Below are 10,637 nucleotides of genomic sequence, written 5' to 3' on the forward strand. Positions count from 1 at the left end.
TCCGGCGGACGGCGGATCGGGTGGTCGAGGGCCTCGTCAGAGAGAGCTGCGGGGATCAAATTGAGGAGGGGGTTAGACCTCTGGTAGCTAGAGGGGGTATCTGACAGAATTTGGGCGCCGGGGACGGCCTCACCGGAGCGAATCGAGACGGAGGCCGAGGCGGAACGGGGCGGCTGGAGCTGGGGGAGGAGACCTCCTCGAGGTCCCCCTGTTGGCCTGGCGGGGTGCTGGTGAGATGCAGAGGGGTTTGTGCTCGAGAGCGAGCTCGGGAGCCCTTTTTATAGGCGGTCCGAGGCGGTGGCCGAGAACGGAGTTATCCGGCGAAGTTTACGGCGGCGCAGGGCATTGGTCGGGGAGGTTTAGGGGTTGAGCGCCGTCGTGGGGGTTCACTGGGTCTGTTTAGGTGCTAAACGAGCCAGGATTGGGTGCTTTGGGCGAGCTCAATGGAACGGGGCGGCGCGGGCCCGTCGGCGGCAGGGAGCACGTTCTTTGCTTGCCGGGCCACGGTGATGGTGCCACGGGTGTGCGCTGGCATGGCAGGGACATGCGGAGAGCCAGGAGGCGTTGGGCGGCGCCGGGTGGCGTGGCGAGCGGGCTCGGGCCCTCGCTGGCCGCCACGGGTGGCGCAGCCACCGCAGAAACCTCCAACACCGGCGAGGCTCGTCGCCACCGACGCCAGGAATCGGCCAAGCGTGCGTGCGTGGTGCCGGCCCAGGAGAAGAGGCCGCGAGCATCGCGCCAGGGCGCACTGTGGCCGCGTGACCGAAGTTTGACGAAGGAAAAACGACACTGAACCCTGAAGTTAACTGAAGATGAACAGAAACAGTGCATGCAAGGTGTTCGACACAATGATCTAGGCATCTAGGGATTTTTCCTTGAGCTGAAACTTGGTGGGGTGGCCTCTCATTGCACCAGGAGGCTGCCTGAATTTTGGTGGAATTTTTGGAGAAGTGTAGATATAAATTTCACCAAATTTGGCAAATCTGGTCCAAACTTGCAGAGAGTGAAATTTGAAATTTTTGAAAAGAAGAAGAGTGGATCAAGATGGTTCTAGGTTGTGGGTACTAAGGACTATCCAGGGGAGTTGGTTTGAGGTCAAAAATCAATTGCATCTTGGTACTTGCTTTGAAAATCACTCAGGCTCAAAATAATTCGCAGAAATGATTTGAGAGATAAAAATAATTGAAATAAAATCCAAAACTTGTTTGGACTTGTTGAGACAGAGAATTTAGATTGTTCAAAGGTGGAGGGAGGGACTTTGAGAAGATTTACTATAGGAGACATGGTAAAACCATGGGTGGTTTTCAAGATAAGAAAAACTTCAAAATTCATAGAGTTCTTTTTATAAGAAAAAGAATAATTTCCAAAAATATACTTTGAGAAGGGAACCATCAGAGAAAGAGTTTTAAATGATCAAACACCATAGTTTGAAGAAGATACAAAAATAAGAATCCTTGCCAAAGAAGTTTTTAAGAGGAAGGTTTTCTGGAAAAATTTTAAATGGCCTCTTTTAAAAAACCAACAAAGTTTTTGCTGAAAAACCAAATAAATTTTTTGGAGTGTCACAACACCTACCCTCTTAGGAAAAATCTCGTCCCCGAGATTTCAGCTGATCCTTAAATAAGTGTGGATGCTCTGTCCGAAGGAAATCCTCCCTTTCCCAGGTTGCTTCACTTTCGGTGTGATTGCTCCACTGAACTCTGAAAAACTTGATGGTTTTCTGTCGGGTCCTCCTTTCAGACTCCTCTAATATCTTTACTGGGCGTTCTCGATAGGTGAGGTCTGGCTGCACGTCAATGTTCTCATGGGATACTTGCTTCTCTGGTTTGCTTACGCACTTCCTTAATTGAGAGACGTGGAACACGTCGTGGATGTCGGACAATTCTTCGGGTAAGTCTAGCTGGTAGGCTACAGTGCCTCTTCGTGCCACTATGCAGAATGGTCCAATGAATCTTGGTGCTAACTTCCCCTTAATCTTAAACCGTTGCAGTCCCCTCATAGGTGATACTCGTAGGTACACAAATTCACCGGGTTCAAAATTGACCCCACGATGTTTCTGATCGTAATAACTCTTCTGTCGGCTTTGAGCGGTCTTGAGTCGGTCCCTGATTAGCTTGACCTTTTCCTCGGCTTCTTTGAGCATGTCTGGGCCGAAGATACGGCTGTCTCCGGTCTCTGACCAATTTAGCGGGGTACGACATCTCCGTCCGTATAGGGCTTCAAAAGGTGCCATTTGCAGGCTGGCCTGGTAACTGTTGTTGTATGCGAACTCGGCATATGGCAGGCTTTCTTCCCAACTGGTTCCATAGGTGAGGACACATGCTCTCAGCATGTCTTCTAAAATTTGGTTTACGCGTTCAGTCTGTCCATCAGTCTGGGGATGGTAGGCTGTACTGAAGGCCAGTTGAGTTCCCAGAGCCTGTTGTAAATGATCCCAGAATCTCGAGACGAACTGAGTGCCTCTGTCGGATATTATAGTCTTCGGGACTCCATGCAGACAAACTATACGGGAGAGATAAATCCTGGCAAGCCTCTGAGTGTTGTAGGTTGTCTTCACTGGAATGAAATGTGCCACCTTGGTTAATCTATCGGTGATGACCCATATGGCATCATTCCCGTGTCGTGACCGAGGTAGTCCGACAATGAAATCCATCCCTATTTCATCCCATTTCCACTCAGGTATTTTGTTTGGTTGCAGTAGTCCGGCTGGTCTTTGATGCTCAACTTTTATGCGTTGACAAGAATCGCAACATGCAACGTATGTGGCTATGTCCCTCTTCATACCGTGCCACCAAAATCTTTCCTGAATATCCTTATACATTTTGGTTCCCCCAGGGTGGATCGAATATGGGGCGGTGTGGGCTTCAGCTAGAATTTGCTGTTTGAGGTCCTCTATGTTTGGCACGCAGAGTCTGTCTCCGTACCATAATATTCCTCCATCGTCTATGACGAACTCCGAGGCCTTGCCCATACTCACCTTCCTTTTAATTCCTTCAATGCTGGGGTGACCAGGCTGAGCTTCTTTAATTCTCTCCACAAGGTCGGGCTGTATTTCCAAGTTTGATATGGTGCCTTCCGCGATCATTAACAAGTTGAGTTTGGCAAATTCTTGTTGGAATTCAGGTCTCAAGCTTTGCAGACTGTTTTCGTCGGAGCTGGGGTTCCGACTAAGAGCATCGGCCACTACATTTGCTTTTCCTGGATGATAGTGGATACCAACATCATAATCCTTTACCAATTCCAACCAGCGTCGTTGCCGTAAGTTTAGTTCTGGCTGTGTGAAAATATATTTGAGACTTTTATGGTCCGTGTATATTTCACATCGATTTCCAAGTAAGAAATGCCTCCATTCCTTGAGTGCATGAATGACTGCTGCCATTTCTAAGTCATGAGTGGGATAATTTTCCTCATGCTTGCGAAGTTGCCTTGAAGCGTATGCGACAACCTTGCCTTCTTGCATCAACACGCACCCGAGGCCTTTTCGGGATGCGTCACAATACACTTCAAAATTCTTGTGTATGTCTGGCACAATTAATACCGGTGCTGTCGTTAATTTCCGTTTTAGCTCTTGGAAACTTTTCTCGCAGGCTTCTGTCCATTCAAACTTCTTGTCCTTCTTGAGTAACTGCGTCATTGGCTTGGCTAGGGTGGAGAATCCTTCAATAAATCTGCGGTAATATCCTGCCATTCCCAAGAAACTTCGTATGTCCGTTACGCTGGCTGGTGACTTCCAGCCAAGTATGGCCCTGACTTTCTCCGGGTCCACTGCGATACCGTCTTGGGTCAGCACGTGGCCTAGAAAGCCTACTTGTCTTAGCCAAAATTCGCACTTGCTGAACTTGGCATACAATTGGTGTTTCCTGAGTTCTCCTAGCACAATCCTGAGATGTTCCGCGTGCTCTTCTGGTGTCTTGGAGTATATCAGAATATCGTCGATAAATACCACAACGAACTTGTCCATAAACTTCATAAATACTTTGTTCATGAGGTGAACAAAATATGCGGGGGCGTTCGTTAATCCAAAAGGCATAACTGTGAACTCATATAGTCCATATCTGGAGGTGAAGGCTGTTTTGGGGATATCTTCTGTTCGCACTTTTAATTGATGGTATCCTGACCTTAAGTCAATCTTTGAGAATACCTTGGCCTGAGCGAGCTGATCAAATAAATCATTTATCCGTGGCATCGGGTATTTGTTCTTGACTGTGACCATGTTAAGTGCTCGGTAGTCTATGCACAATCTCAGTGTTCCATCCTTCTTTTTGGCAAATAAAATTGGTGATCCCCAAGGTGAGGAGCTGGCTCGAATGTATCCCTTGTCCAGTAATTCCTTTATTTGTTTCTTCAACTCAATCAACTCGGATGGTGCCATTCTGTATGGTTTCTTGTATATGGGGGTGGTTCCTGGTGCTAGCTCAATGCTGAATTCTATCTCTCGGTCTGGTGGCATGCCTGGTAGTTCTTCGGGAAATACGTCTGGAAATTCACATACTACTGGAACCTTGTTTAGCTCAGAAACGTCCACCTTATTCAATCTCGGTTGCCGGGGTATTTTTCTTTCTTTGGCTGACACTCTTATTGTCTTCCCGTGGTGGTGTGTGAGAATTACGGTCCGGTTGAAACAGTCAATAAAACCTTTGTTGGTGGTTAACCAGTCCATCCCTAGGATGACATCCAGTCCTTTATTTTCCAATACAATAAGATTGGCGTGAAACTTCAATCCTTCAAACTCAATAACCACATCCTGACAGTAATTCTGAGTAACTTGCTGAATCCCAGGGGACTTGATGATCATGGATTTTTCCAAGGGAAGCATCGAAAAATTATTTTGCAAAGCAAAACTTTTCGAAATGAATGAGTGAGAAGCTCCAGAATCAAACAAAACCATTGCAGGTATTGTGTTGACAGGAAACGTACCGAGTACGATATCCGGAGCATTTTGTGCTTCTTCTTTGGTCACGTGGTTCAGATGACCCTTCCTGTGGTTGTTGTTGGGGTTGAAATTGTTGCGCTTGGGCGCTGAATTATTTCCACCGTTGTTTGGCTTCGGGGTCGAGTTCCTTGGCTTGGGGCACTGTTTGGCATAGTGCCCTTCTTCTCCACAAGCGTAGCAAGTAACGCCTGGGCGATATGTGAACTCCTTGTCCCTTGCATGGAAATTCTTGGTTGGGCGTGAGACGTTTGTCGTAGGTTTGTGTGTCCCACCTTTCTGAAAATCTGTCTTGCTTCGGTGGTTGCGCGCAAGAGTAGTCTGGTCTCTTTTTCGCTTGCGGAAATCCTCCAAGCTACGTCTCTCATTTTCCAGAGTAATGGCTTTGTCCACTAGTGTCTTAAAATCTGGAAAAGTGTGCACGACCAGTTGGCATTTAAGCGCGGGCGCCAGACCGTCAAGGAATTTCTCCATCTTCTTGCTTTCAGTCATACGTTCTTCATTGGCGTAGCGAGACAATAGAGTAAATTGACCGTTGTATTCTGACACTGTCATGTTCCTTTGTTTGAGGTCATCGAACTCTCTCTTCTTGATTTTCATAATACTCTTAGGAATGTGTGCACCACGGAAACCTTCCTTGAAATCATCCCAGGTTATATCACTTTCGTTGGGGTGCATGTGCAGATAATTCTCCCACCATGATGCAGCTGCTCCTGTGAGATAGTGCAGAGCATATAGTACTTTCTCGAGGTCTGAACATTTTGCAATAACTAATTTTCTCTCCATATCTCGAAGCCAATCCTCGGCTTCAAGAGGCTTGTCAGTATGAGAAAATGTTTGGGGACGTGTCTTCTGTAGCTCAGATAACTTGGAATGCTGCTGATACTGTCCATGGTGATTTCCCATGTTGATGACTTGGTTCATCATTTCCCGATGTTGTTGCTGACTCTGCTCATAAAGGCGACACATTTGTGAAAGTGCCGATTCACTGCCCTGTTGGCTTGACTGTCCCTGTGTGAACTTGTTGCTGGGTTGTGTATCATAATTTTCCTCTGGTGGAGTTGGCATGGAGCGAGTCCAAGGACGAGACATTTTTCACTCTGGGGATATATTTTGTAAAACCCATAAGAAAAGCGAAAAGAGTCGCAAAAACAATTCCATAAATGCACAAAGCTGGCAAATAAATTAAATAACCAAGCTTACTTAAGAAAAACAAATCGATTTGCGCACGGAGAAGGACTGCTCATTACATATCTTACACGCAGGCGGTAATTATACAATACATCACTCAGGATATGCGTACATAATCCTGACATGTTATTTAGGCTAGTGCACTCCTCCAGATCCTACATGATGCGCAAACAGGCTACTTCTCACAACCTATGTACATATAAACATATCATACAAAGCGGTACATTGCATGGCGGCTAAGCGTACTCAGGCGGAGATGTTGACGATCTCCTTTGCCCTGCCGAGGGTGAGGCGTAGCGAGGCTGGGGACTCGACTTCCTCCTCGCTAATAGGCTCCATACGTGTAGTGCTGCGCTGGGTGGACGGAGCGGGCGCCAGGGGCGGAACAACACGAATAGGAGTGGGCGCGCAGGGTGGTGCAGTGCGCGCTGGAGTGGGCGCAATGACTTGGTTGAATTCTTCGGTAGAAGGCAGGCGACGAGTAGGTGCATAAGATGCTGAGGACGAGACAAAAGTCAGTGGCGGTGCGGTGGGTAGGAGCTCCCTCCTGTTGGCGGCACAGCCATGGACTGAGTCCATGCGGGCAGCCACGAAGTCGTCCACCAGGTTGTCGAAGGCTGCCTCCAGGGCCCGGAGATACTCAATAAGCATCTCAAAAGCCTCGTCTCGTTCTCCTCTGGGGCAGGAGAATGCGTAGTGACAGGTGTAAGGCACATGGCATGGAAGATAACGGTAACGACGAGTCTTCATCACGGGGAGGACATCCCTGAGACGAGCTATCGCCTCGCGGGCTGCCATCTGCATAGCATGCCTCTCCGTAGGCATGGCTCTTCCCAAGAACCGGAAGCGGCGTAACTCACCACGCCCTCCCTTGAACTGCACCGCGGCCTGGTGCATGGTCAGACTGTCGTTGACTCGGTGCTGGCAGAGTGTGAAGACTGGGCGCACAGATGGCCCCATCGCGACCTGAACGATGAAGGAGAGAAGCTTGACGAACCCATCGGGCACGTTGGCGAAGGTCTGAGACTCGCAGCTGTTGTCGGCCATCTACAAAAGTAGGCAAAAATTCTGAATGGTCAGATCATAAATTTATGCTGACTGTCAGAAAATGACTACAATTGCAAAAAAATATAAATTGGCTCTATCATGCTAATAACCAATTAGCGATCGCACCTAGTGGCTTCCTACAGTCAGCCTGGCTCTGGTACCAAGCTTGTCACGACCGGTTTTCCAATAAAAATGTTTATTGAGAAACCAATCTTTTGAGTCCAGTATGAGAAAAATCCTCCTTACCGGTAGACAAATTCTTGATACAATAAGCCAGTAGCATAAAATATATTACAGGGTCGAGCTACGGTTGCTCAACCAAATTATTACAAGCACGCCAATAATTATACATAATGGCGGACATGACACAGTGGTGTGGAGGCATACTACTGACTCGAGGATAGGGTGGTGGTGGAAAAACACAGCGGGAAGTGAGATACATGACTCTAAAACTGGCATCTCATCGAGCGTCGAGGTGAGGCTCGATGAATTTATTTGGTAGCGGAAGCGGATATAATACAGTGACCAAATCCAGGGTCGCACGAGACTGACTGGGATTCCTCTAGGCGTCGGACTCGCTATCAAATTCTTCATCCATGAGATCGCCTTCGTCAGCATCTGGCCAAATCAACAAGCCAGGTGAGTACTTTGAAAGTACTCGCAAGACAGTTCGGACGTAAGATATAACAAATGCATGCATGGATGCGTCATGATTAATTTTAACAGTGGCACATTAATTCGTAAAAACAAGATAGGTGAAAAGGGGGTCGGCGGTAGTCCGCTCGAAAACCCAACAAAATAACTGTAAACCCAATCGGGTGTCTGAAGCGACACCTCGATAGGAAGATAAATAAATAAATCACGCCGCAGTCGGGCGTCTAGGCGACACCACATAAAGGGCTTTAAAAGAAATGCCACAGTCGGGCGTCTGAGCGACGTCACATAAAGGGCTTTAAAAGAAATGCCACAGTCGGGCGTCTGGGCGACGCCACATAAAGGGCTTTAAAAGAAATGCCACAGTCGGGCGTCTGAGCGACGCCACATAAAGGGCTTTAAAAGAAACGCCACAGTCGGACGTCTGAGCGACATCGCAGAAAGGGCTTTCATTGAAAGTAAAATATAACAATGCCACAGTCGGACGTCTGAGCGACATCACAGAGAGGGCTTTTATTGAAAGTAAATAATAACAATGCCACAGTCGGACGTCTGAGCGACATCACAGAAAGGGCTTTTATTCACAAGTGAATAATACTCATAATAAATATTCAATTCATGAAAATAAACGGGTTAGTCCATCCACAGGAATAAACATTTAACCGGACTTAGCACTCATGTGATTCACCGGAGTCTCTGACATCAAAACTGACATTTGTCAGGATAAGATAATACCGAACTTGGACATGGAATAGATGATTCAAAGGAATATATGACTCTGCAGAGTTTGTACAATTTTTTTCCCACAGCCAACGGATTTCCGTAGTCACGAAGGACTAGTTCCGTTTACGGTATTTCGGAAGAAAGCACAGCTAACTAGTACACACCCATCCTACCTCTCGATGCCAGGAATCACCCTAGACATCGTCCAAGAAAAACTTTTGAGACGGGGAGATCACAATCTCGAATAGCATGGGATCAAATTTATATACGCGCGCTCTAAGGGGTGCCCCCCTCTCGGTCCCAACCGGAAACACCCATGCCCCCTGACCGGATGACTGGCTTTAATCCAGGGCCATGGAACCATCATCACGGCCTCTCCTTTTGGTGTGTACCAGGAAAGCGGTTTGCAACTTACTAAGCCATATTCCTTGCGGAAAACATGTGGTAGTACAGGGAAGGAAGAATGGAAGGAACTGGACCGATACGGGTTGACACTGAAGTCATATAGTCTGGCATAAGACTGGCATGCTACAACACTGCCATCTTACCCATCCTCATGCCAACACATGGCCATGCATACTCACATCCATCCACTTATGGATTTTCGAAACTCACTTGCCTCATCGTTGCATGTAACATGACATTCGTCGGTATGCTCATCAACATGCCATGAAACTACTTAATGCAAACATGCCAAAACAATCATCATATCAAAAGTTCAAACATGCTTGCCTGGTTCAGAGTAGTCGGAGCCTAGCTCGGTGAAGTTCGCGGTCCCGTCACCTCCTTCGGTATCTATGGTATAAAGAAAATATACGCGCTATCGTGAATACCGTGAGGTGCACAAAATTATTCCAAATATTTTTCAAATAAATATGATAAAAAACTAGACAAAATTTGAAGAGGACAGAAAAAGAATCACTCAAAAATTCCTTTCTGTTAAAAAGTTATAAGGGTTTTAACCCAGGACTCATCTGTAATGAAACAGAAAACTTCCAGGGGCTAACTTATAAAAACAGAAAACGATTCGATAAGAATACGCCGGCCCAGAGGGGAAACGCATTTGGCAGAAGACGCTTTCAGAAAACGGTTCGCTTAGAAAGGACAGAGAGGCTGACAGGCGGGTCCCGCCCGTCAGGTTTGAATTTTCAAACGGGGCGGCAGAGCTCGACGGTGCCCGAGAGCCGCGGTGGTCGCCGGCGGCGATCCACGGTGAGGCAGGGAGATCGGAGAGTACCTTCGTGTTCAGGGTGCCATTCCGCGTCGGTTGGTGGTGGTGGTGGTCGCCGGCGAGTACCATGTCGACGGCGAGCCTTGCTCCGGCGGACGGCGGTTCGGGTGGTCGAGGGCCTCGTCGGAGAGAGCTGCGGGGATCAAATTGAGGAGGGGGTTAGACCTCTGGTAGCTAGAGGGGGTATCTGACAGAATTTGGGCGCCGGGGACGGCCTCACCGGAGCGAATCGAGACGGAGGCCGAGGCGGAACGGGGCGGCCGGAGCTGGGGGAGGAGACCTCCTCGAGGTCCCCCTGTTGGCCTGGCGGGGTGCTGGTGAGATGCAGAGGGGTGTGTGCTCGAGAGCGAGCTCGGGAGCCCTTTTTATAGGCGGTCCAAGGCGGTGGCCGAGAACGGAGTTCTCCGGCGAAGTTTACGGCGGCGCAGGGCATTGGTCGGCGAGGTTTAGGGGTTGAGCGCCGTCGTGGGGGTTCACTGGGTCCGTTTAGGTGCTAAACGAGCCAGGATTGGGTGCTTTGGGAGAGCTCGACGGAACGGGGCGGCGCGGGCCCGTCGGTGGCAGGGAGCACGTTCTGTGCTTGCCGGGCCACGGTGACGGTGCCACGGGCGTGCGCTGGCATGGCAGGGACATGCGGAGAGCCAGGGGGCGTTGGGCGGCGCGGGTGGCATGGCGAGCGGGTTCGGGCCCTCGCTGGCCGCCACGGGTGGCGCAGCCACCGCAGAAACCTCCAACGCCGGCGAGGCTCGTCGCCACCGATGCCAGGAATCGGCCAAGCGTGCGTGCGGGGTGTTGGCCAAGGAGAAGAGGCCGCGAGCATCGCGCCAGGGCGCACTGTGGCCGCGTGACCGAAGTCTGACG

This window comes from Triticum aestivum, chromosome 1A (genome assembly GCF_018294505.1).
Source record: "Triticum aestivum cultivar Chinese Spring chromosome 1A, IWGSC CS RefSeq v2.1, whole genome shotgun sequence".
Taxonomy (NCBI): Eukaryota; Viridiplantae; Streptophyta; class Magnoliopsida; order Poales; family Poaceae; genus Triticum; species Triticum aestivum.